We start from the raw sequence: 25,348 nt of genomic DNA on the forward strand, positions 1-25,348 counted from the left end.
CGTTTACAGCCAGGAACCACACCTGAGCCAGTTCCAAGGGTGACATGTGCCACAGAACTGTGGGGAAGCGGGTATCCAGAGATTCCCAGTAGGAGACACGGGGAGACCTGCAGGGTGAGTTTGGACGGGACTAGAGAGGGGGCAGGGCTGGGGGAAGAAAGTGCCCCCAGCGGTTGGCCCTGAGAGAGGATTCCAGGGCTCCCTTGAAAGAACAGCGGGGTGGGGGTGGGGAGCAGAAAGGAGGCCTGCGGGCCACATGCAGCCTCTGGATCTCAGCCCAGCAGCCCGAGGAGCCACAGCTGGGTGCAGAGTGGCTCATTCGTATTTTACTAGATCCCTCGGGCCTCTGTGCCTTCCCAGGGCTCTGCAAGCCGGGGAAGAAAAGAATCGTTGCTTCATCCTGCAACTCCCAGACGGTGCTTCCCGACCCTGGTGCGGGTGGTGAGGAGGAGGAGGGAGGTGGTTGTGAGGCCTGCTTTGCAGTTGTTTGTGGAATACAGTAAGATTCTTGGCTGGGATGAGCCGAACAGAACGAAGAACCGAATTCTGCCGGGGCCGCTTAAGGAAGACTGCCTAGGCGAGGTGGCCCAGGCTGGGGATGAGCCAGTAGAGGAGGAAGTCTCGAGAGAGGGGACAGCAGTGAGCCCAGCACCCTCTCCATGGGAGTCTGAGTGTAAGGCATCCCGACCTGTCTGCCAGCGTCTCTCTCTGCTGGGGGCTGCTAAGGTGCAGATAGGAAGCGGTCAGGGGCCTCTGTGTATGGGTGGAGGAGGCGGATGGTGGGGGGCAGGCAGGCGACGGGGCAGGGAAGACCCTATGAAAACTAGGACCTGTCCTATGGACAGGCTTCACCGGCGGACAGTGGGGGAATCTGGTTAAACTCTGAGTCTAAACCTCACGCTGGCCGGGCACAGTGGCTCATGCCTGTAAATCCCAGCACTTTGGGAGGCCGAGGCAGGCAGATCACAAGGTCAGGAGTTTGAGACCAGCCTGGCCAATATGGTGAAACCCCGTCTCTACTAAAAACACAAAAATTAGCCGGGCGTGGTGGCAGGCGCCTGTAGTCCCAGCTACTCGGGAGGCTGAGGCAGCAGAATTGCTTGAACCTGAGAGGCAGAGGTTGCAGTGAGCCGAGATCGTGCACTCCAGCCTGGGTGACAGAGTGAGACTCTGTCTCAAAAAAAAAAAAAAAAAAAAGAAATTACCAGGGTAGGGCATGGTGGCTCACGCCTGTAATCCCAGCACTTTGGGAGACGGAGGCAGGTGGATCGCTTGAGTCCAGGAGTTCAAGAGCAGCCTGGGCATCGTGGTGAAACCTCATCTTTATTAAAAATACAAAAATTAGCCAGGTGTGGTGGTGGGCGCCTGTAATCCCAGCTACTTGGGAGGCTGAGGCAGGAGAATCGCTGGAACCTGGGGTGCGGAGGTTTGCAGTGAGCTGAAATTCCACTACTGCACTCCAGCCTGGGCGACAGAGCAGGACTCCATCTTGAAAAAAAAAATCTCTACAAAAAAATACAAAAACTAGCCAGGCATGGTGGTGTGCACCTGTAGTCCCAGCTGGCTCGGGAGGTTGAGGTAGGAGGATTGCTTGAGCCTGGGAGGCGGAGGTGCCAGTGAGCCGAGATCACACCACTGCACTCCAGCCTGGGCAAGAGAGCAAGACTGGAAAGAAAAAAAGAGAGAAAGAAAGAAAGAGAGAGACAGAGAGAGAGGGAAAGGAAGGAAGAAAGGGAGGGACGGAGGGAGGGAGGGAGAGAAGGAAGGAAGGAAGGAAGGAAAAAGGAAGGAAAGAAAGAGAAAGGAAGGAAGGGAGGGAGGAAGGAAGGAGAAAAATAAATAACTGAACACATATTTATCTTACAGTTTCTCCACATCAGGAGTCTGTGCGTGATTAAGCTGGTCATTTGCTTAGGGTCTCACAAAGCTGCAATCAAGTGTCCCACTGGGATTTCAGTTGAATTTGGCTGGGGAAGGATACCCTTCTGAGCCACCGAAGTTGCTGGTGGAGTTCAGTTATTTGCTGCTGTAGGACTGAGGGCTTCAGTTCTGTTTTGTTTGTTTGTTTTTTGCCAACTATTGGATTTAGAGGCTGTCCTTAGATCCTAGAGGCAAGCTGTTATCTCCACATGGCAGTTTCTTGCCATGGGGGCCTTTCAGTGTAACAGCATGGCAGCTTCCTTCTTTTTCTTTTTTTGAGACAGAGTCTCACTCTGTCGCCCAGGCTGGAGTGCAGTGGAGAGATCTCGGCTCACCGAAACCTCTGCCTTCTGGGTTCAAGTGATTCTCCTGCCTCAGCCTCCCAAGTAGCTGGGATTACAGGCATGTGCCACCATGCCCGGCTAGTTTTGTATCTTTAGTAGAGACGGGGTTTCTCCACGATGGTCAGGCTGGTCTCGAACTCCCGACCTCCGGCAACCCACCCACCTCGGCCTCCCAAAGTGCTGGGATTACAGGGGTGAGCCACCATGCCCGGCAGCAGCTTCCTTCTTCTAAGCCAGTGAGAGGGGAAGAGGCTCAAGTGAGATAGGCACAACAGTCTTATGTGATGTAATCCATATATTCCATCACCTTTGTCCTGTTGGTTCCAACGAGTCACAGGTCATTCCCACACTCAACAGGAGGGACTACAAAACGGTGCAAACACCGAGGGCAGGGATCTTTGGGAGCTACTTTTTTTTTTTTTTTTTTTTTGAGACAGAGTCTCGCTCTGTCGCCCAGGCTGGAGTGCAGTGGTGTGATCTTGGCTCACTGCAACCTCTGCCTCCCGGGTTCGAGCGATTCTCCTGCCTCAGCCTCTCGCATAGCTGAGACTACAGGCACATGCCACCACGCCCAGCTAAATTTTTTTTGTATTTTAATAGAGACAGATTTCACCGTGTTGCCCAGGCTGACCTCGAACTCCTGAGCTCAGGCAATCCACCCTCCTCAGCCTCCGAAAGTGCTAAGATGATAGGCGTAAGCCACTGCCTCCAGCCTGGGAGTTATTTTGGAAGGAGCCTAACTACACTAAGCAACTAAAAAGAAAGGCAATTATTAACTTCATGAAAAACTGAAAGTTAAACCAGAAAGGAAACTTAACCACAGTGCATTAGTTGGCTCAGTAGCAAACAATGTTTATATAATCATTATAATGAAACTGAATATTGATTTGATCCAAAATTGCTCTATATTGATAATGAGAGGTGACACAGGGAGAGTATGGGGGGTGGGTGTTGCATGGAAGAGTGTAAAAAATGTGAAACTCATCTTCTGTAAGGGAAAGCCAGTAGATAATGGCTGGGTTGTTAAATCAAGTAACAGCAGCACAAGAATGTTATTTATAAACATGGAGATAAAATCCAGAAAAAGAAGCCAAAAAAGTTGAATGTGGCTGTCTCTGGGGAGGATTAAGAGTGGGATAGGTGGGGAGGGGCTGCTGCTTTTCACTATGTCTATTTGCCTTTTAAAATTCTATGCATATCATGTGCCTATACTTTATTGCATTACTTGGATAAAAATATACAGTAATTAATAGAGAAAGGGGTAGGGGAGGAGAAGCATCCTTGAAGAGTGAACAGTGAAGTTCCTTGGGGGACAGGCTCCCATTTAGAGGCAGAGATGGGGGAGGAACAATATCCCCTGGGAACCCTCAGGGGCTCATACACCAGAAATTACAGTAACCAGAGCTTGCACCAGGAGAATATAGTAACTGCCTGGGGCCTGGGGGAGGTGGGCGTTCCTGGGGCTGGGGGGATTTGAGAGGATAGTGGTGGGGGTGAGCTTGGATCCTCCTTGGGGTGGAGAAGGAGCCCCAAGCCCAGAGTGGGTTTCCCCCACCCTAGGAGTCTCCCATCTCCATAGACATTTCTTGGGGATACTCTGAAGGCTCTGACCAGGTTTTGTTTTGTTGTTAGAAAGGGGGTCTCGCTATGTTGCCCAGGCTGGAGTACAATGGCTATTCACAGGCATGATCATAGCTCACTGCAGCCACGAAATCCTGGACTCATGATCCTCCCACTTCAGTCTCTCAAGTAGCTGGAACTACAGGCATGCACCACTGCAGCACCTGGCTTTTTTTTTTTTTTTTTTTGGCAGACGGAGTCTCACTCTGTCGCCCAGGCTGGAGTGCAATGGCACGATCTCAGCTCACTGCAACCTCCACCTCCCGGGTTCAAGCGATTCTTCTGCCTCAACCTCCCGAGTAGCTGGGACTGTAGGTGCCTGCCACCATGCCTGGCTATTTTGTTTCATTTTTTTTTTTAACAGTCTCACTCCCTCACCCAGGCTGGAGTGCAGTGGCAGGATCTTGGCTCACTGCAACCTCCACCTCCTGGGTTCAAGTGATTCTCCTGCCTCAGCCTCCTGAGTAGCTGGAATTACAGGTGCCTGCCACCATGCCCAGCTAATTTTTTTTGTATTTTTAGTAGAAGCGGGGTTTCACCATGTTGGCCAGGCCGGTCTCAAACTCCTGACCTCAGGTGATCCACCCGCCTCAGCCTCCCAGAGTGCTGGGATTACAGGTGTGAGCCACCGTGCCTGGCCTTTTTTTTTTTTTTTTTTTTTTTTTGAGACGGGATCTCACTCGTTCACTCAGATTGGAGTGCAGTGGTGTGATCTCAGCTCACTGCAACCTCTGCCTCCCAGGCTCAGGTGATTCTCCCGCCTCAGCCTCCCAAGTAGCTGGGACCACAGGCATGCACCACCATGCCTGGCTAACTTTTTGTATTCTTAGCAGAGATGGCGTTTTGCCCTGTTGGCCAGGCTGGTTTCAAACTCCTGAGCTCAGACAATCCACCCTCTTTGGCTTCCCAAAGGGCTGGTATTACAGGCATGAGCCACTGCGCCCCAGCCTATCTCTGTCACTTTCTCCCTGCCTTCCTCTCTCCTCCACGGAATGATCTCTCGCAGCACCCAAGTCTGCACCCTGCTTCACTCACTCAGCAATCTGTCCAGGAGCTCCTTCAATGTCAAGACATCCAGAAAGATCTGTCTTCCTCCTTTTCCAGGCCCCTGTGCAGGAACCCCCTGCACCTGGTCCCCCGTGATGGGTGCTCAGTTTGGTGCAGAACTTTGCTTTTATTAATTATGCGACAGATGGAACCCCTCAGCACATCCTACGAGGCTTTCTTTTGCCCTGGGATGCCCTGGGAACCTGCCCTGGGATGCCAGGTCCGTCTAGGTACACTCGTCATAGGCCAGGTGTCCCAGGCCCCAGCAGCTGTGTGGACAGCTGTGAGGAAAGGAGAGTAAGGAGGAAGAATGCTGGTGACTTTGGGTCAGAAAGGGATTTCTGGGCTGGGTGCAGTGACCCACACCTGTAATCCCAGCACTTTGGAAGGCTGAGGCGGGGAATCACTTGAGCCTAGGAGTTCAAGACCAGCCTGGGGAACATAGCGAGACCCTGTCTCAAAAAAAGAAGAAGAAGAAAGGGACTTCTGGGGGTTCCTTGGTTGTGGCACTCCCCAAGGGCACAGGGCTATCTCTGGGGCTGCCACTGTGGGCCTGGGCACTGGTGATGGGGGGTGGGGAGATGGCTGAGAGTCCCTGTCTGGAGCACAGTCCCTGGCTGGAAGGTGATTCTGGCTGTCAGAGGCATTTGAACCAGAACAACTCCATTTTGAATAGGGGCTGGGTAAAGTGAGGCTGAGACCTAGATGGGCTGCACTCCCAGAGGGTTAAGGCATTCTAAGACAGGATGAGATAGGAGGTCGGCACAAGATACAGGTCATAAAGACCTTGCTGATAAAACAACTTGGAGTAAACAAGCCGGCCAACACCCACCAAAACCAAGATGGTGACAAGAGTGACCTCTGGTCATCCTCACTGCTACACTCCCACCAGCACCATAACAATTTACAAATGCCATGGCAACGTTAGGAAGTTACCCTGTATGGTCTGAAAAGGGGAGGCATGAATAATCCACCCCTTGTTTTGCATATAATCAAGAAATAACCTTTGGGTGTGGTGGCTCATGCCTATAATCCCAGCATTTTGGGAGGCTGAGGTGGGTGGATCACTTGAGGCCAGGAGTTAGAGACCAGCCTGGCCAACATGGTGAAACCCCGTCTCTACTAAAAATATAAAGATTAGCCAGGTTTGATCCCAGCTACTTGGGAGGCTGAGTCAGGAGAATCGCTTGAACCCAGGAGGTGGAGGTTGTGGTGAGCTGAGACCGTGCCATTGCACTCCAGCCTGGGCAACAAGAGTGAAACTCTGTCTCAAAGAAAGAAAAAAAGGGCAACCAGCAGCCCTCAGGGCTGCTCTGTATGTGAAGTAGCAATTCTTTTTTCCTAATCAACTTGCTTTCAGTTTACTCTATGGACTCGCCTGGAATTCTTTCTTGTGTGAGATCCAAGAATCCTCCCTCTCTTGGGGTCTGGATGAGGACCCCTTTCTGGTAATATGGCCTCTTACCCCCTTGGTATACCTTAAGGTGGCCTTGGGCAACTTACATTACATCTCTGGGCCTCAGTTTCCTCCTCTAAAAAATGGGGATAACGAAAGCCCCTCTCCTAGGAGAAGAGGCAGGGAACAGCTGGACAGGGCAGAGAGCCCATCTGGGGATCCCGGGGAGGGGCTATGAAGGAAAGGCTTCAGGAATTGAGTGGGACAGGGTATGGGTCAGAATTCTGGTCTGAGCTGCCCGCCCCATGACTCCAGGCCCTCCCGTGGCAGGGCCCAGGCACCTGGCCTCCAAGCCTCAGTTTCCTCGACTCAGCAATGGGCATGGCAGCCCCAACCTTGGAGTGACATATTGTCTAATAACCCTGACTCACTCCCCACCTCCCACGCCCAGGGGCCCCTGCAGTCCTGAGATGGGCCAAGTCAAGCCACACCTCTCTTCCGGCTGGAGCAGCCTGACCAAGTCCCACTTGCTGTTCTGCCAGGGAGCCTGATTTTGGCACTGGTGTATTTCCAGAGCCAAGGTGGGTGCCCGGTTTGAGGCCCTAGCGGGTGTCTGGGTCCCTTCCTGGAGGCCCCTTGCCTCCCTCAGCCCTGGCTTTTGGGACTTAGCAGGGGAGGAAGTTTTTTGTTTTGTTTTGTTTTGAGACGAAGTCTCATCTCACTGTCACCAAGGCTGGAGTGCAGTGGCACGATCTCGGCTCACTGCAACCTCCCTCTCCTGGGTTCAAGCGATTCTCCCGCCTCAGCCTTGCAAGTTGCTGGGACTACAGGTACGTGTCACTACACAGGCTAATTTTTGTATTTTTTAGTAGAGATGAGGTTTCACTGTGTTAGCCAGGCTGAACTCCTGACCTCATGATCCGCCCGCCTCGGCCTCCCAAAGTGCTGGGATTACAGGCATGAGCCACCGTGCCCGGCCTATGGGAGGAAGTTCTGACATGGATGGCAGGGGTGGGGAGGGCAGCTGAGGACTCTGGAGCAGAGGCTGGGGCCCCACTCTGGCTTTCCCTGGCCCTAAAGGAAGGGTGGGGTCTGAGAGTGTGGGGGCCTGAGAGCAGGGGCAGCACAGACACCCACTCTGAGACCACTTGGTTGTCCCAGCCACCGGGTTCCAGGTGTCTGGGGCCAGGTGGGGTTTTCTCTCTAAGCCCAGAGTGACTTCCCCACTCCCAGCCTTGCCCAGAGCAAGTCTTGCTGAGTTCTAAGGTGAACTCCCACTTGTTCCAGACCAGGGACACAGGGTCCTGCAGGCCTCCCGGAGCAAGCACTCTTGAGAGGGCTTCTCCACGTGGCCACAGGACAGACTGTGCTCCATCCAGCACTGCACGCTCAAACACACACACCTGAAACAAAGGCTCCACGAACAGGCCTGCCCTTACAGCACACCATGCTCTTGTTTAGTCTTCCTTATGTTTTTTGTTTTCGTTTTTGTTTTTGTTTTGAGACGGAGTCTTGCCCTATTGCCCAGGCTGGAGTGCAGTGGTGCAATCTTGGCTCACTGCAACCTCTGCCTTCCAGGTTCAAGCGATTCTCCTGCCTCAGCCTCCTGAGTAGCTGGGATTACAGGCACACAGCACCATGCCCGGCTAGTTTTTCTGTTTTTAGTAGAGAAAGGGTTTCACCATGTTGGTCAGGCTAGTCTCGAACTCCTGACCTCATGATCTGCCTGCTTCGGCCTCCCAAAGTGTTGGGATTACAGGCATGAGCCACCACACCCGGCTGTCTTATTTTTTTAAATGCCAGCTGTTTTATGCACAATTGTCCCAAACTAGAAACAACCCAATTATCCATCAACTGGTAAAGGAATAAACTAATGTGTTATCTTTGTTTGTTTATTTAATTTTGAGACAGGGTCCCACTCTGTCGCCCAGGCTGGAGTACAGTGGAGAGATCACAGGTAACTACAGCCTAAACCTCTTGGGCTCAAGTGATCTTCCCACCTCGGGCACACCTGGCTAATTTTTTTTTTTAATTGAATGTGGTATATTATTTAAAAGGAATGCTGGCCAGGTGTGGTGGCTCATGCCTGTCTGTAATCCCAACACTTTGGGAGGCCAAGGTGGATGGATCACCTGAGGTCAGGAGTTCAATATCAGCCTGGCCAACATGGTGAAACCCTGTCTCTACTAAAAATACAAAAGTTAGCCATGCGTGGTGGCGCACGCCTGTAATCTCAGCTACTCGGGAGGCTGAATCACGAGAATTGCTTGAAACTGGGAGGCAGAGGTTGCAAAGTAAACCGAGTTTATGCCACTGTGTTCCAGCCTGGGCGACAGAGCGAGACTGTCTCAAAAAAAAAAGAAAAAAAAAACTATAATCGTAAATTTTGCTATGTATATTTTTATCAGTGTTTAAAAAAAAACATAACAAACTCTCCCTTGGCTCTGCCATGCTCCTTATAGGGCAGGCTACAAAATTTGCAGGGCCCACTGTAAAATGAAACTACAGGGCCAGGCACGGTGGCTCATGCCTGTAATCCCAGCACTTTGGGAGGCTAAGATGGGTGGATCACCTGAGGTCGGGAGTTCGAGACCAGCCTGACCAATATGGAGAAACCCCGTCTCTACTAAAAATACAAATTTAGTCGGGTGTGGTGGCACATGCCTGTAATCCCAGCTACTTGGGAGGCTGAGGCAGGAGAATCACTTGAACCCAGGAGTCGGAGGTTGCAGTTGAGCCGAGATCATAGCATGCCATTGCACTCCAGCCTGGGGGACGAGAGTGAAACTCTGTCTCACAAAAAAAAAAGGAAGAAAGGAAGGAAGGAAAGAAAGAGAGAGAAAGAAACTACAGGGACTCTTGTTAAAAAATTATTAAGAATTTCAAGATGGCAACAGCAGCATATTACGACCAAGTGTGGTCTCTTCTAGGCTCAGGACCCTGTGCGATTGCACAGGTCGCAGCCCCTTCCCTCTCTGGGACTTGTCTCCTGGCCCCTCACTCCTGCGATGAGCTTTTCTTTCAGCTGGTGAAAGGCCGCAGACTTCGGACCTCTGGGCCTTTGTCCAGAACGTTCCCTCAGCGCTCAGTGCCCTTCCTGGTGGCCTCCTACATCTTCGGATCCCGGCTGAGCTCTGCTTAAATCCGGGAGCGGGTAGTCACTGGGGCAGCCACTTGGCTGGGGCGAGGCCACCTCGCTTTGGGTCTTGTCCCGCCCAGGCCAGCGCCAGCCCGGGCTTGCCATGGACTGGCTCCTGGGCGTTAGATGAATGAATCGACTCAACCCGGGCCGCCACGTTGTGTTCAGAACACCGACAGTCGCTCCCAGGCAACCAGCACCTGCTGCGCCCCGTTTCCAGCGACCTCCCCAACCGCGTGGACTCGCATCCACGTGCCCGGCGGGGCCGCAGCAGAAAGGCTCGGACCCCCCAGGACGATCGGCCGGTGGGGGCCGGTGGGGCCGCAGACTCGGGGGGCGGGGGGCGCCAGGCTTCCGGGTCCTGCCCCCGCCCCGTGAGGAACAGCAGGACAGCGCCGAGGCCGTTTCGCTTTCCTCCGCGCCCATTTGCCGGGAGGGGACCCCGTGCTCCGACCTGAAGGTGACGGCAGAGCCTGCGGGAGGCCTAGGCCGGTCCTGCCCTACGGGTCCCGGGGGCGACCCTCGCGCTGACATTGGCGTCCAGGCCGCGGCCCCTGCCTCCGCGCCCACCCACGCCGGGCCTGGCCCTCGCTCCCCCGGGAAAAGCCCCGCCGGCGGCCGCGAGAGCGCGGAAGCGCAGCCATAGTGACCGCGAGACAAAGACCCGGCGGCGGGGGAGGCGGCGGAGAGACCCCGCCAGCGCGGAGACCCAGCCAACGCGGAGACCCCAGGGAAGCTTCTCTGGAAGACCTGGTGCTGGTCCGCTCTCCCGGGACCTCATTTTCCTTATTTGGACAACGGGGGCGGGGTCACAGCAGCCCCTCGGGCTTATAGCCGGGTTGTTCTTTCCTTAAATCTCCTCCCTCTGCCAAAATAAAAAACCCCACAGGGCAGGGCGCGGTGGCTCACGCCTGTAATCCCAGCACTTTGGGAGGCCGAGGCAGGTGGATCACCTGAGGTCAGGAGTTCGAGACCAGCCTTACCAGTTTGGTGAAACCCCGTCTCTACTAAAAATACAAAAATTAGCTGGACGTGGTGGCCGGCGCCTGTAATCCCAGCTACTCGGTAGGCTGAGATAGGAGAATTGCTTGGACCCGGGAGGCTAAGGTCAGTGAGCCGAGATCGTGCCACTGCACTCCAGCCTGGGCGACAGAGGGAGACTCCGTCTCAAAAAAAAGAAAGAAAAAAAAAAACCCACAGTGTCCCGGAGGGGCCTGAGGAGTTGTGAGGGGCCGCCTCCCCCTCCAGCATCTGGCATCTGGAGGAGGAGGCTGAGGCTGAGGTGAGGGTGAGGGTGGGTGACCCGCACCTGTCCAGGCCCAGGTTGCCTGCTCCCAGCTTGGGCTGGGCACTGGGGCAGGGCCATGATCCCACCAGTGCTGTGGTTAGCCCTACACCTGGCCTGGCTGAGGACAGCGAACCTGGCAGGTCCAACCTGGGCCCTCCCAGCCTAGGATCTCCAAGGCCTCGTCTCAGTCACCATCAGCTGCTCTAGGGTGCAGTGGGGCCCAACGAGGATTGGGCCTGATCTCTGCCCCCCGGAGCCCATGGACCCAGGACTGGGCCCACCAGGCGTGTCGCAGGCATAGGGTCAGTGGCTTCTCTACAGCTGCTGGCCCCGGCGCCCCTCACCACCCCACCTCCACTGGTCAGAACCACCACACTGCCAGAGACTGGGTTTCCCTGCAGTTCTGACCAGTGGGGATGGGGTGAGGTGGAAGGGACATTGCTTGGCCGGGCACGGTGGCTCACACCTGTAATCCCAGCACTTTGGGAGGCCAAGGCAGGTGGATCACTTGAGGTCAGGGGCTCAAGATCAGCCTGGCCAACATGGTAAAACCCCATCTCTACTAAAAATACAAAAATTAGCCAGGCATGGTGGTTTGCACCTGTAATCCCAGCTACTCGGGAGGCTGAGGCAGGAGAATTGCTCAAACCCAGGAGGCGGAGGTTGCAATGAGCCAAGATTATGCCATTGCACTCTAGCCTGGGTGACAGAGCGAGACTGTCTCCAAAACAACAACAAAAAAGGCAGAGGAGTGGGGAGTCCGGATGGCTCCGCTGGTCCAGCCCACCCCTCAGGGGACAGACTGGTTGACTTGACGGGTTCACTGAGAGTGCTACGACCGGCCCCAGGTGTAGTGCCCTCCCTGCGGTGTCCTGAGGTAAAGCCTGCCACTCTGAGCCTGCTTTCTCTTGCCAGGAGACAGGACCTTGTCCGCTGCAGCTGGGACATGGTGTGGATAAAACCTGTCAGACAGTGGGCGTCCTCCTGCCCTGAAGCCTCCCCTCTCCCTGGCAGCCCTCAGACCCCCCAGATTCTGGTCTCTCGGCCTGCTGTCTCCTTTTTCCTTGGTACCTTGGCACCTGAACTCGCTTGGAGTGTCTAAGGAGCTGCCTGTGACACCATGGGGACCTCTATTGGTCCCAGCATCCCCTGCCCAGCCGTGGGGGGCATCGGTGTCAGCCCTGCCAAGGATCAGTCAGCCAATCAACAAACCGCAGGGATCACCCAGCTCATGGATGTGGGTGCCGGGAGGCAGGGAGGGCCACACAATGGGGAGATGTGTGTGGTCCTCCATGCTCAGAGATCCTCATGCCCCTCTCCCAGGGATGGGAGTTCCCTCCCCATCAGGGGTAGCCCTAGGGCCCCCAGCCCCACTCTCACCTAGGGCCAGCCTCTCTGTGAACCCCTGGACTCACATCACGTGTGCGGGGCCCAGCTTTGAGGTGGAAGACCAAACCTTGGCATTGCTTCTGTGGAAGCTCAGGAAATGCCCACGATATGGCCTGACCACCCCATTCACACGGGGATGGAGGGAGCACCCTGGTCACCTGGGGGTTGTGGTTAGAGTGCCCTCCAGCCGAGCCTGCAGCCCAGACCGAGCTAGACTGGAAGGGGTAGAAGGGCATTCAGGTAGGGACACAGCCTGGGCAAAGGGGCCCTGACCTTTGGCAGCTGCGGGAAGATGGGCCCACCTGAAAGGGAGGCTGCATTGAGTGCAGTCAGGACCTGGGCTGTAGGGCTCAGCCTCTAGACAGCAGGAGCACAGAAGGGCGTGGCGGGGTCTCCTGCCCGGCCATAATAAACAGGCCCAAGACCTGTTCACACAGGTCACAGGAATATGCTGGGTCTGCCTTACGTATAATTTGTGATTCATACCTCTCAGTCTTCCAGAAAGATGCAGTCTACAGAAATTCAGAAACAATCAATTTGTAAGAATAGACATAGATAATTTTGAACAACCAAGATTAGTGGGAGATAGGCATTTACCCAATTCTAGGACATTAATGATTAGTAATCAGGCATCAGACATAGCTGTGGTCAGCCATGGTGGCTCACACCTGAAATCCCAGCACTTTGGGAGGCCAAGACAGAAGGCTCCCTTGAGTCCAGGAGTTCTAGACCAGCCTGGGCAACAGAGTGAAACCCTGTCTCTACAAAAAATAAAAACAAAATAAAATAAACAAATTAGCCTGTGGTCCCAGCTACCTACCAGGGAGCCTGAGGTGGAAGGATCGCTTACGCCGGAGGTCGAGGCTGCAGTGAGCGGCGATTGCACCACTGCACTCCAGCCTGAGTGACACAGTGAGGCCCCGTATTTAAAAAAACCCCAAAAACTTAGCTATGAGTTTCCTGGCAGTCGAGGCATGAAGGGTATGAGAATGGACTATGGAACTTCACTGTGTGATCACAGCGGAGTATATCAGGCAGCCAGGAGGCCCTCACTTATATACCCAAGCCTCAGGCAGCAGGCATGTTCTGTGGTGGCCTCTGGAAACAGGCCATCAGGGCCGGGAGGACAGAGATGGCTGTGAGCTGGGCCTGCACCCTCAGGGCCCTGCCTGTTGAGTGGCTCCAGGGTGTCTTGCCCTCTCTGGGCCTCTGGGCCAAGGCTAACCCAACTCTCTGGGTCACAGGGGCTCAAGACCTCAGTGGCAGGTCATGAGGAAGGCTGCCCTGCCAGCCTCACCCTGGCTCCCCACCCACTGCCTGCTTCTTCTTTTTTTTTTTTTTTTTTTTTGAGATGGAGTCTCGCTCTGTCACCCAGTCTGGAATGCAGTGGCGCAATCTCGGCTCACTGCAAGCTCCGCCTCCTGGGTTCACGCCATTCTCCTGCCTCAGCCTCCTGAGTAGCTGGGACTACAGGCGCCTGCCACCACGCCGGGCTAGTTTTTTTTTTTTTTTTGTATTTTTAGTAGAGACAGGGTTTCAGCATGTTAGCCAGGATAGTCTCGATCTCCTGACCTCGTGATCCGCCCGCCTCGGCCTCCCAAAGTGCTGGGATTACAGGCGTGAGCCACCGTGCCCAGCCCTGCCTGCTTCTTAAGTGGCCCAGGAGGACAGGGAGTGAGCTTGTCTCTCCCCACTGCAGGGTCCTGAGGGCTGGGGACTGTGCTGACACTGGTCTCTCCCCTGCCTAGGCATATCCTGTTCCTAGTGCCTGGAACACCCTTCCCCCCCTCACATGCCTGGCAAATTGTTCTTCACCTCTCGGTTCACATGTCGCCTCCTTCAGCTTTAAATTCCTACACGAGGCCAGGCGCAGTGGCTCACGCCTGTAATCCCAGCACTTTGGGAGGCTGAGACGAGCAGATCACGAGGTCAAGAGATCGAGACCATCCTGGCCAACATGGTGAAACCCCCTCTCTACTAAAAACACAAAAAGTTAGCTGAGCATGGTGTCATGTGCCTGTAATCCAGCTACTCAGGAGGCTGAGGCAGGAGAATCGCTTGAACCCGGGAGGTGGAGGTTGCAGTGAGCCAAGATTGAGCCACTGCACTTCAGCCTGAGAGACAGAGTGAGACTCCGTCTCAAAAATAAAATAAAATAAATTCCTACACAAAGGCTGGGGCTGGCTCCGAGTGAGCGGGCCTGGGGTATTTGTGGGATAATGTAACTTGGGAGTGTCTAAGTAGGAAAAAACTTTAGGTTCTTCAATCCCATTGTGCATGGGGAAACAGAGGCCCTGTGCTGGTAAGTAATGGGGCAGAAGCCAGGGTGGCTGCCTCAGTTGGAGGGAAAGCGGCACCAAGATTCACAGGACAGCTCTGGGTCCTGGTCGGAGTCCCTGCCGTGCCGCCTTCTCACTCAGTGACCCTGAGCAAGCTGCTTGCCACGAGATGTCGGCTCCGTGGCAGTGGATAGCTTCAGCCGTGGGAAGTCCTTGGCAATCCCCTGGCTCGCGGCTGGTGCTCAGCTGGGTTCGCTCTGACTAGCACTGCACCTTGGTCACCACCTCGAATGCCACACACCCTCCCCCAGTGGAGACAGAGCCAGGGGTCTCTCAGCTTCCCCAACCCTGGCTCCCCATTGTCCAGCCTCAGGGATTTGGAGACTGGGACAAACTAGCCATGCGGGGGAAAGGTGTTCCAGAGGAGGGAACACAGTGAGCCAACAAGAGGATGGGATGGGGCAGGGCTTGTTCCAGGAACAGGCTGGGGTCACTCTCCCTTCTCCAGAGTCCAAGGCACATGGGTGGTGGGAGAAGAGATAGGAGAGGCTGGCGAAAACCAGCCCGCAAGGCCCTAAATGCCTGACTAAGAAGCTTCAGTCTTTCACTGAAGTTTTGGAGCCAGGTTGGGTGCAGTCAGTTAGCTTGGGGGCTGGGCCGGAGCATCTGGTGGAGAGTGAGACACCGGTGTGAGCTGCAGCCCTCGCTGTGGGTCCCAGCACCCAGGACTGCACCCAGCCCAGGACTGCAGCAAGCAGGCACAGGATGCGTGGCTGACTGAGGCCTGTACTCCGATTGGAGTCACCTAGGAGGTTGGCTGAGATGACCTCCAGAAGGGCCTTGCCCCAGGCCGGACCCCAAGGGGAAGCTGGCTCTATGTCCTTGGACGAGTTAGGAACTCACTGGGGGTGGCTGCGGTTTTATTTGGGGATTCAGCTGTGCCCTGCACACCAGCTGCTGAGCAATGTCTCCAGGAAGCCACAGCTGCCCTCTGGGAGGCAGGGGGCCAGGTGCAGTAGAGGAGATGCCCCAGCGGCTCATGCAGGAGCTCACTCAGACGCCAGAACCCCCGCCAAGGAGGCACCCCAGACCCAGGCCCACCAGGGCCAGTGTCCCCACTCCACGACAGGGGCACTGCAGCCGGGGTGGACACCCAGCCTTGCTGCTCACTAGTCACGTGGTCTGGGCAAGTCTCTTCCTCTTCCCTGAGTGAGGTGAGGCAGGATGGACTAGGATATGTGGTGGTAACAAACAACTCCAGTCTCTTTTTTTATAATTTCCTACAGACTTTTTTTTGTTCTTGTTGAGGCAGAGTATCGCTCAATTGCTAAGGCTGGAGCACAGTGGTGCTATCTCAGCTCACTGCAACCCCCACCTCCCAGGTTCAAGTTATTCTCTTGCCTCAGCCTCCCAAGTAGCTGGGATTACAGGCGTGCACCACCAAACCTGGCTAATTTTTGTACTTTTAGTAGAGATGGGGTTTCATCATATTGGCCAGGCTGGTCTCGAACTCCTGACCTCAAGTGATCCGCCCGCCTCGGCCTCCCAAAGTGTTGGGATTACAGGCATGAGCCACCGCACCCGGCCAACCTGTAGATTTTTTTAGATAAAACAGCTTTATTGAGATCTAATTCACATATCACACAATTCATTTTAAAGCGTGCAGCTCTCTGTGGTGGATGGAATATTCACAGAGTTGTGCAACCATCACCACAATCAATTTTAGAACATTTTCGAGCCGGGCGCGGTGGCTCACACCTGTAATCCCAGCACTTTGGGAGGCCAAGGCGGGCAGATCACCTGAAGTCAGGAGTTTGAGACCAGCCTGGGCAACATGGTGAAACCCCCCTCTACTAAAAATAGAAAAATTAGCTGGGCATGGTGGAGGGCGCCTGTAATCCCAGCTACTCTGGAGGCTGAGGCAGGAGAATCGCTTGAACCCAGGAGGCAGAGGTTGCAGTGAGCCGAGATTGCACCACGGCACTCCAGCCTGGGCGACAGAGTGAGACTCTGTCTCAGAAAAAAAAAAAAAAGAACATTTTAATCACCCTCCAAACACACCATGTACCCATTAGTAACCACTCTCCATTTACCTGCTCTGCCCAGCCCCTGGCAACCACTCACACACTTTCCATCTCTATGGGTTTGTGTGTTCTGGACATTTCATATAAATGAAACCATATGACATCGCCTTTTGTGACTGACTTCTTTCACTTAGCAAAACTTTTTAAAAATAGCTTTTATTGGCTGGGTGCAGTTGTTTGTGCCTGTAATCCCAGCACTTTGGGAGGCCGAGGTGGGCCGATCACGAGGTCAGGAGATCCAGAACATCCTGGCCAACATGATGAAACCCCGTCTCTACTAAAAGCACAAAAATTATCCCGGCGTGGTGGTGCATGCCTGTAATCCCAGCTACTCAGGAGGCTGAGGAAGGAGAATTGCTTGAACCAGGGAGTTGGAGGTTGCAGTGAGCCGAGAGCTCACCACTGCACTCCAGCCTAGAGACAGAGCGAGACTCCGTCTCAAAGAAAAAGAAAGCTGGCTGGGCGCGGTGGTTCACGCCTGTAATCCCAGCATTTTGGGAGGCCGAGGCGGGTGGATCACAAGGTCAGGAGATCAAGACCATCCTGGCTAACATGGTGAAACCCCGTCTCTACCAAAATACAAAAAATTATCCAGGCGTGGTGGCAGGTGCCTGTAGTCCCAGCTATTTGGGAGGCTGAGGCGGGAGAATAGTGTGAACCCGGGAGGCGGAGTTTGTAGTGAGCCCAGATTGCACCAGCCTGGGGACAGAGCGAGACTCCGTCTCAAAAAAAAAAAAGAAAGCTTTTTTTTTCAGAGCTGCCTGAGGTTCACGGCCAAATTAAGCAGAAGGTACAGAGAGTTCCCATGTACCTCTGCCCCCACACATGCACAGCCTCCCTCACAATCAACATCCCCCGCTGGAGCCGCACATTTGTTACAACTGAGGAACCTACACGGCCACATCATCACCGGAAGTCCAGGGTTTCCATGAGGGTTCCCTCTTCCTGCCGGATGCTTCACGCATTCGGGCGAACGTATAATGACTTGTCTCCACCATTAGGGTTTTATGCAGAATAGTTTTTGTTTTGTTTTGTTTTGTTTTGTTTTTGAGACGGAGTCTCGCTCTGTCGCCCAGGCTGGAGTGCAGTGGCACAATCATGGCTCACTGCAACCTCCGCCTCCTGGGTTCAAGCGATCCTCCTGCCTCAGCCTCCTGAGTAGCTGGGACTACAGGGGTGCGCCCCCACATCTGGCTAATTTTTGTATTTTTAGCAGAGATGGGGTTTCACCATGTTGGCCAGGCTGGTCTCAAACTCCTGAGCTCAAGTGATCCACCTGCCTCGGCCTCCCAAAGTGCTGGGATTACAGGCATAAGCCACCACACCTGGCCTAGAGTTATTTATCCATTTGACTACTAAAGGACATCTTGGTTGCTTCCAGGTTTTGACAGTTATGAATAGACGTGCTTTGGTTGTGTGAACATAAATATTTCACTCCTTTGGGTGAATACCAAGGAGCACCGTTGCTAGACTACACGGTAAGAGTATGTTTAGTTTTTTGTTTGTTTGTTTGTTTATTTTGAGACGGAGTCTTGCTCTGTCACCCTGGCTGGAGGGCGGTGGCGTGATCTTGGCTCCCTGCAACCTCCGCCTCCCAGGTTCAAGCAATTCTCCTGCCTCAGCCTCATGAGTAGCAGGGATTACAGGTGCCGGCCACTAGACCTGGCTAATTTTTGTATTTTTAGTAGAGACACGGTTTCACCATGTTGGTCAGGCTGGTCTCAAACTCCTGACCTCGTGATCTGCCTGCCTTGGCCTCCCAAAGTGCTGGGATTACAGGCGTGAGCCACCGTGCCCAGTGAGAGTAAGTTTCGTTCTGTAAGAAACTGCCAAACTGTCTTCAAGAGTGGCTGGACCATTTTGCATTCCCACCAGCAGGGAATGAGAATTCCTGTTGCTCCACTTCCTTGTCAGCATTTGGTGTTGTCAACGTTCTGAATTTTGGCCACTCTAATAGGTGTGTGGTGTTACGGTTGTTTTAATTTGCATTTCCCTGATGACATATAATGTGGAACGTCTTTTCGTTTGCTTGTATGCCCACCTGTGTATCTTTTCTTGAGAAATCTGTTAAGGTTTTTGGTCCATTTCTCAATCAAGTTATTTGTTTTCTTTTTTTCTTTTTTCGAGATGGAGTCTCGCTTTATCTCGCCCAGGTTGGAGTGCACTGGTATCATCTTGGCTCACTGCAGCCTCTGCCTCCCAGGTTCAAGCGATTTTCCTCTCAGCCTCCCAAATAGCTGAGACTACAGGCATGTGCTACCACGCACAGCTAATTTTGTATTTTTAGTAGAGAGAGTTTCACCATGTTGACCAGGATGGTCTGGATCTCCTGACCTTGTAATCCGCTTGCCTTGGCCTCCCAAAGTGCTGGGATTACACGCATGAGCCACCGCACCCCGCCTATGTTGTTGTTTATTATTTTACTTTATTTCTTATAGAGATAGGGTCTTGCCTCATTGCCCAGGCCAGTCTCAAACTCCTGGCCTCAAGTGATCCTCCCCTCTCAGCCTCCCAAAGTGTTGAGATTACAGGCATGAGCCACCATGTCTGGGTGTGTTTTTATTTTCATTTGTCTCTAAACATTTTCTAATGTCCCTTGTTATTTCTTCTTTGATGTATGTTGTTTAATTTCCAGAGTTTTGTAAGTTTTCCAGTTTTCCTTCTGATAATGATTTCCTTCTTTCCTTCCTTCCTTCCATCCTTTTTTTTTAACAGTCTTGCTCTTTCGCCCAGGCTGGAATGCAGTGGTGTGATCTCAGCTCACTGCAACTTCTGCTTCCCAGGCTCAAGCAATTCTCCTGCTTCAGCCTCCCAAGTAGCTGGGACCACAGGTGCGTGCCACCATGCCTGGCTAATTTTTTTTTTTTTTGAGATGGAGTCTCGCTCTGTTGCCCAGGCTGGAGTGGAGTGGCACAATCTCAGCTCACTGCAACTTCTGCCTCCCGGGTTCAAGTGATTCTCCTGCCTCAGACTCCCAAGTAGCTGGGATTACAGGCGCCCACCACCACACCCAGCTAATGTTTTGTGTTTTTAGTAGAGATGGGGTTTTACCATGTTGGCCAGGCTGGTCTCCAACTCCTGACCTCGTGATCTGCCCACCTCGGCCTCCCAAAGGGCTGGGATTACAGGTGTGAGCCTAATTTTTGTATTTTTATTAGAGATGGGGTTTGCCATGTTGGCCGGGCTCAAACTCCTAGCCCCAGATGATTGAGCACAGTGGCTCACGCCTGTAATCCCAGCACTTTGGGAGGCCAAGGTGGGTGGATCTCCTGAGGTCAGGAGTTTGAGATCAGTCTGGCCAACATGGCAAAACCCTGTCTCTACTAAGAATAGGAAAGTTAGCCAAGCTTGGTGGTGGGTGCCTGTAATCCCAGCTACTTGGTAGGCTGAGGCAGGAGAATAGCTTGAACACGGGGGAGGGCGGAGGTTGCAGTGAGCCGAGATTGCGCCACTTCACTCCAGCCTGGGCAAAAGAGCAAGCCTCCGTCTCAAAAAAAAAAAAAGATAGTGAGTGAGTTCTAATGAGAGGTGATGGTTTCACAAGGGGCTCTTCCCCCTTTGCTCCTCACTCCTCTCTCTCTTGCCGCCATGTGAGAAGGTCCAAGCTTCCTTCCCCTTTGCCTTCCACTATGACTGTAAGTTTCCTGTGGCTTCCCAGCCAGGCGGAACTGTGAATCAATTACACTTCTTTCCTTTATAAATTACCCAGTCTCAGGTATTTCTTTATAGCAGTGAGAATGGACTAATACACCCGTCATCCATCTCTGGTCCCATCTGGCCTTCAGACAATTGGATGGTGCCCTCTCCCGACCCTGTATCGAAGGTAGATAGATCTTCCCCACTCAGTCCACTGACTCACTACCAACCTCCTCTAGTTTCTGGGGAAATACTATCACAGACAGACCCAGAAATGATACTTTATCAGCTATTTAGAAATCCCTTAATCCAGTCAAATTGACACCTAAAAATAGTCATCACAGTCCATAAATGTATAGAATTGTTATATTTTCTTGCTGTGTTAAACCTTTTGTTACTATATAATGTCCTATGTCTCTTGTGACTTTTTAAAAATTTTTTGTTTTGTTTTGTTTTTGAGATACAGTCTCCCGCTCTGTTGCCCACGCTGGAGTGCAGAGGTGTCACCACAGCTCACTGCAGCCTTGACCTCCCAGGCTCAAATGATCATCCACCTAGGCCCCTCAAGTAGCTGGGGCCTGTGCCACCAAGCCTGGCTAATTTTTTTTTTGAGATGGAGTCTCACCATGTTGCCCAGGCCGGAGTGCAGTGTTGAGATCTCAGCTCACTGCAAACTCCGCCTCCCAGGTTCAAGCGATTCTCCTGCCGCAGCCTCTTGAGTAGCTGGGATTATAGGCGCCCATCACCACGCCCAGCTAATTTTTATATTTATAATAGAGATGGGGTTTCACCATGTTAACCAGGCTGGTCTCAAATTCCTGGCCTCAAGTGATCCACCCACCTTAGCCTCCCAAAGTTCTGTGATTACAGGCATGAGCCACTATGCCCAGCCCCACTGTCCTTTCTTCAAGTTCACTGATTCTTCTGCCTCCTCAAATCTACCTTCGAATCCTTTTAGCGAAATTTTCTTTTTTTGTTGTTTTTTTTCTTTTCTTTTTTGAGACAGAGTCTCGCTCTGTCGCCCAGGCTAGAGTGCAGTGGGTGATCTCGGCTCACTGCAAGCTCCACCTCCAGGGTTCATGCCATTCTCCTGCCTCAGCCTCCCATGTAGCTGGGACTACAGGCGCCTGCCACCACGCCAGGCTAATTTTCTTTTTTTTGTATTTTTAATAGAGACAGGGTTTCACTGTGTTAGCCAAGATGGTCTCAATTTCCTGACCTCATGATCCGCCTGCCTCGGCCTCCCAAAGTGCTGGGATTACAGGCGTGAGCCACTGTGCCCAGCCTGTTTTTTTTTTTTTCTTATGAGACAGGGTTCCCTCTGTCACCCAGGCTAGGGTGCAGTGACATGATCATAGCTCACTGCTGCCTCAAATTCCTGGGCTCCAGTGATTTTCCTACCTCAGCCTTCTGAGAAGCTGGGATTACAGCTGTGTACCACCATGTACAGCTAATTTGTAAATTTATTTATTTTTTTCTTTTTTGGGACAGGGTTTGGTGGGTTTGGCTCTATTGCCCAGGCTGGAGTGCAGTGGCACAATCTCAGCTCACTGCAACCCCTGTTTTCTGGGCTCAAGCCACCATCTCACCTCAGTCTCTCAAGTAGCTCGAACTCCTGACCTCGTGATCTGCCTGCCTCGGCCTCCCAAAGTGCTGGGATTACAGGCATGAGCCACTGCGCCCGGCCGATTCTTCTCTTTTTCCATGGTTTTTTTTTGGTTTTTTTTTGTTTTGTTTTGTTTTTTTGAGATGGAGTTTCACTCTTGTTGCCCAGGCTGGAGTGCAGTGGCATGATCTCAGTTCACCACAGCCTCCGCCTCCCGGGTTCAAGCCATTCTCCTGCCTCAGCCTCCCAAGTAGCTGGGATTACAGGCATGTGCCACCACATCTGGCTAATTTTGTATTTTTAGTAGAGATGGGGTTTCTCCACACTGGCCAGGCTGGTCTCAAACTCCCGACCTCAGGTGATCCTGCAGATCCGCCCACCTCAGCCTCCCACAGTGCTGAGATTACAGGCGTGAGCCACCCGACGGGCTCCATGGAGTTTTTTGTTATTGTTTTTGTTTGTTTGCATTTGTGTTTATTGTTTTTGTAAGCTGTCTCTGTGCCAAAGATCAGCCTGAAATACCATCTTAATGAACCCTCTGGCTTTTCTGAGTCTGTGCCTTTCTCTGGCCATGCACTGTGCAGTCACTTTCTAATTTTCCTTGTATGTGCGTTTTTTTTTTTGAGTTTCTAATCTTTTTTTTGTTTTGGAGACAAGGTCTCGCTTTGTGTCCCAGGCTGGAGTGCAGTGGCGCAATCTCGGTTCACTGCAACCTCCACCTCCCAGGTTGCAGCAATTCTCCTGCTTCTAGTAACTGGGATTACAGGCGTCTGCCACCACTCCTGGCTAATTTTTGTATTTTTAGTAGAGATGGGGGTTTCACCATGTTAGCCAGGAGGCTGTTGAACTCCTGGTCTCAGGTGATCCATCTCCCTTGGCCTCCCAAAGTGCTGGTATTATAGGCGTGAGTCATCATGCCTGGCCGAATGTTCTAATCTTTAATGTCTGGCTCCCAAAAAGGAAAAAAAAGAAGTAGTGGGGGCAGGGCACTGGCCCTTTAAATCACCAGGTGGTGGCTTGAGTTGGAAGGGGAGGAGCCTACCCCAGGTGGGGAGGAGCACAACCTCCGTGGCTTCTTGCCTCTTCCTCTGCACCTCCAGGATCTGAAGCAGTGTTTCCGGAAAGTCTCTCAAACCCTGTTTGTCCTCTCCTCTCATACCACCACCACAATCATCAACACAGAAGAAAGCTTCTGTGGCCAAATTTGTGGGGTTTTCCCCATACACCAAGCAGAAGAGCCAGTTGAGCGTCCCCTAGTCCAGTTCTGAGGCTAACTGGAGATAGCATCAGATCCCATGGAGTGAGGGCGCACTCCCCAAGCCTCCCCCGTCACAGCCCCACACACCAGTCCCACGTCGGGGCCCCTGGAACTTGTGACCTACAAGCTTCAAGTTGGGGTTCCCACATCCCCCTCTTTGGGTTCTGTTAATTTACTGGGGCAGCTCACAGAACACGAAGACACACTTCCTTACATATACTGGTTCATTGTAATGGATACAGATGGAGACATCTGTGGTATTATATATATATTTTGGGTTTCATCCTTGGTTCCTGGCTCTTAGTTCCCATAGCCCTTGTTACAGTCTTTGGATAGAATGTTGGGTGTGGCCAGGCGCAGTGGCTCATGCCTGTAATTCCAGCACTTTGGGAAGCCTAGGCTGGTGGATTGCTTGACCTCAGGAGTTCGAGACAGCCTGGGCAACTTGGAAAAACACGGTCTCTACAAAAAATACAAAAACTGGCACGGCGTGGTGGTGCACTCCTCTAATCCCAGCTACTCGGGAGGCTGAGGCTGGAGGATCACTTGAGTCTGGGAGGTGGAGGCTTCAGTGAGCTGAGATCGAGCCACTACACTCCAGCCTGGGCGATACAGCCAGACCCTGTCTCAAAAATAAAAGAATGGGCCAGGCATGGTGGCTCACGCCTGTAATCCCAGCACTTTGGGAGGCCGAGGCAGGCAGATCATTATCTAAGGTCAGGAGTTCAAGAGCAGCCTGACCAACATGGTGAAACCCCATCTCTACTAAAAACACAAAATTAGTCAGGCATGGTGGCGTGTGCCTGTAATCCCAGCTACTGGGGAGGCTGAGGCAGAAGAATCACTTGAACCCAGGAGGCAGAGGTTGCAGTGAGCCGAGATCGGGCCATGCCATTGGACTCCAGCCTGGGCAGCAGAGTGAGACTCTGTCTCAAAAAAAAAAAAAAGACTGTTGAGTGTGTTAGGTCTCAGAGTCAAGCCTCATACATATTACAAAGGAGGATACAGATAAAGAGAGCTATAGCTATAGAGCTATAAATACAGCTATAGGGAACACGTATGGCACTTCCATGCCCTACCCCAGGGGTTGAAGTTCTGTGAATCTTGTCCTTAGGGTTTTTTTAATTTTAATTTTAATTTTTTTTTGAGACGGAGTCTCACTCTGTCGCCCAGGCTGGAGTGCAATGGTGCGATCTTGGCTCACTGCAACCTCCGCCTCCCTGTTTCAAGCGATTCTCCTGCCTCAGCCTCCTGAGTAGCTGGCACTATAGGCGCACACCACTATGCCCAGCTAATTTTTTTTGTATTTTTAGTAGAGACGGGGTTTCACCATGTTGGCCAGGCTGGTCTCGAACTCCTGACCTGGTGATCCGCCCACCTCTGCCTCCCAAAGTGCTGGGATTACAGGCATGAGCCACGGCGCCTGGCCGTTTGTTTTTGAGACACGGTCTGGCTCTGTCACCCATAGTGGATAACAGTGGCGCGATCTCAGCTTACTGCAAGCTCAGCCTCCCAGGCTCACGCGATTCTCCTGCCTCAGCCACCTGAGTAGCTGGGATTATAGGTGCACACCACCACGCCCCTCTTATTTATTTATTTATTTTTGAGACGGAGTCTCGCTCTGTCACCCAGGCTGGAGCGCAATGGCGCGATCTCGGCTCACTGCAACCTCCACCTCCTGGGTTCAAGAGATTCTCCGGCCTCAGCCTCCCGAGTAGCTGGGACTACAGGTGTGCCCCACCATGCCCAGCTAATTTTTGTATTTTTAGTAGAGACGGGGTTTCACCATTTTGGCCAGGATGGTTTCGATCTCTTGACCTCGTGACGTGCCCACCTTGGCCTCCCAAAGTGCTGGGATTACAAGCGTGAGCCATCATGCCCCGCCTTATTTTTGTATTTTTAGTAGAGACAAGGTTTTGGTATGTTAGCCAGGCTCCTGGCCTCAAGTGATCTGCCCCACCTGGCCTCCCAAAGTGTTAGCATATGGAAGCTTCAGAGTTCAGCATTCCTTCCCCCAGGGTATAGGGCCTCTCTGGGGAGGGTCCAAAGCCTCACAGTGAGAAGGGTGGGGAGGATTAAAGTCCTGCCTTGGGGCAGATGAAAGGAGGGAAGGAGAAGGTCAGAGGTCTGTCCTTGAGGCTGAACACTCCCAACATTGTATGAAAAGACTGGACTTTGCAGTATCTCATGCTTGTAACCCTAGCACTGAGGGAGAATCCCTCAGCCCAGCAGTTCGAGACCAGCCTAGGCAAGATAGGGAGATCTCATCTCAAATTTAAAATAAATAAATAAATAAATAAATAAAAGGCCAGTCTCAGTAGCTCACAGCCTGTAATCCCAAT

This window comes from Pan paniscus, chromosome 15, assembly GCF_029289425.2.
Source record: "Pan paniscus chromosome 15, NHGRI_mPanPan1-v2.0_pri, whole genome shotgun sequence".
NCBI lineage: Eukaryota > Metazoa > Chordata > Mammalia > Primates > Hominidae > Pan > Pan paniscus.